General features: G+C 31.1%; 1 pseudogene; it reads left to right on the top strand.

The window, feature by feature from the left end:
* The window catches only part of LOC106465823, a 48,509-nt pseudogene extending 46,527 nt beyond the window's left edge, over positions 1 to 1,982 (top strand).
* Positions 1,983 to 2,392: the final 410 nt, after the last annotated feature.

Genomic DNA, 2,392 nt, shown 5'->3' with positions numbered 1-2,392 from the left:
CCTTCTTACTTTCTACTAATAATTGTTTAAGTTTACATAGAGAATATAAATAAAAATTCCAAACAAAAAATACAAATTTTATGTAGATTAATTTAAAAAAAAGTGTTATCCACTGTATGTTTCTTGGTTAAATATTACTTGTTTAAAATTAAGCCAGTTCTTAGGATTTTCTTTGGAAGACGTATATTTCCTGTTTTCTGAAGAGCTCAAAAAACACCAAATTATAGAAAAATCACTATTTTTTCTGTTTTCATTATAAATTTATATTAAACATATAAGTATCATGTAACAAAACGCTTTCACATAATCTTGACATTTTTACTCTCATATTTGACTTAATACCATATTTTTTAACCTAGATGGTCATCTCGTCCTCCGCTTCGAATGGCTAGGGCTTACTGCTCAGCCGTAGTTGCACAAGATACACTGTGGGTTGTCGGCGGTTGTTGTGTTTCTCAGTCCAATAAAAACCACCTAGTGAGCACAGGATTGCTCGATATTTATAATATGGACTGTAACAAGTGGGAAAATAGAGCCGAGCTACAAATACCGAGACATTCTGCTGGTGTTGTTGCATTTGGTAAATGCTTCCCTTCTAAAGTGTTGTATTTCTAACATAGGATATTAATATTAATTACTGTACAACAATGAACACAGTAATGTTTAGTCACTATTATAAACATGTTGAATAATTAAATGCTATTAGATTTTTTTTTTACTCTTTACATTGGTACGAAATATTAAAAGAACATAAATATAAAAATAGTTCATTAAGTTTTTACTAAAGACGTTAGTAACAAGATACCTTTGTAGTTGAAGAGCAGATCAATCATTTTGCTTTGTGCTAATAAACCCCAAACAACCATCTTAGAAAAGTATTTCTCTTTGAAACAAACAACTATACCATACTATATGTTTTAGTGTTAAAATTAGAAAATCCACTGTCTCATCTAGCTGATATGAAATACGCGATAAATAGAAACTAAATGGGCTAGATTAGGCATACTAATGAGGAATATTTCAGATCAGTAGTTACTATATAAGTTACATACATAGTGTCATTATATAATTAGTTCCTGAAAGTCTAGAATATATTCAGTTGTTATAACTCCTTGTAAGTATTGTAATGCTCAAGTATTTCAGTTTGATATGTTCATTTTGTTCTTTCACAAAACTTAACAATAATACATTTGTTGATTCAATCCAGGTGGATATGATCCAGATGCAAGTAAGAGTGGTGAAATGATACCGACAGGAACTACTTATGTACTTGACCTCGCCACGAAAGAATGGGAAAGTAAACGGAACATGATCTGTGCTCGAGCACACCATGGTGTTGTAACTATTCGTGGGCGTATTTATGCTATCGGTGGTCGTGATAGCACAGGGAGGTAAGTAACACATGCATGAAGTAAGACACAATATTTTATTTTTTTAATCGTGTAAAAAATTACAAGTATGATGAGTAATGTATTGATGGAAAATGTTCTTTGTTTTTTTGTTAATCCCAAATGAACTGTATAGTAAAGACATACATTGTAAAGTTCAACTGATTGTGTAAATAATTTACAATATCATGCATACTTATTACACCAGATTTTGGTTTTATATGAATGATGTTATGAATGTCAGTAAATGAAAGTTTGATTTGTGTTAGAAAAAGAAAAAGATTCATTTCTTTAGCATGATTTTATTGTTTGTATAATACATAAAATTATATTTTTAAATGGAATATTCTTTAATAATAGAGTGGTTTCGTCTATGGAAGTATACACACCGGAAATAGACGCCTGGGAAATGGAGAGACCAATGCCCATACCACGCATGGGTCTGGGTGCAGTGACCTACATGGGATTTATCTGGGTACTTGGTGGGTTGACGTCATTTCCAGAAAATTCTGATTATGATTCACCAGTTCTTGATAGCGTGTTGTGCTATGATCCAGTAACTAAAATGTAAGTTATTGTGAAACAATTAGTATAGAAATAACATTTGTGTAAGAATGATAAATAAACTTTTGAGTAAAGTAAAGAAGAGTGTATAAAGATAGTGATACTATATCCAATCTTGACAAGACCTGTCCACTAATAACAGGAATCATCACTATACAAGTTAAGGAAATAGAGAAAACTGACTTATATCATACAATATAGGAATACTGAAATATACGTGTTAGTATTGTAAATGTTGTAACGTGTATCAGATCTGAGATGGTTAAAAACTGAGTCAACGAGTGGTTGGATTTACAAATATCATGATGCAACAAGTATGACGTATCTGTTTTTAGTCAGTTAAGAACTACAGTTTCAAGTCGTTTTAGTTTTCTTCAGCTCAGGTAAATCGAGGATGGAAAAGATTACACAAACTAACAAAAAGTTGAGTGTTATAAATT

The sequence above is a fragment of the Limulus polyphemus genome, unplaced genomic scaffold, assembly GCF_000517525.1.
Source record: "Limulus polyphemus unplaced genomic scaffold, Limulus_polyphemus-2.1.2 Scaffold2062, whole genome shotgun sequence".
NCBI lineage: Eukaryota > Metazoa > Arthropoda > Merostomata > Xiphosura > Limulidae > Limulus > Limulus polyphemus.
Note: the sequence above shows the minus strand (reverse complement) of the source record. Positions and strands in the feature narration are given on the sequence as shown.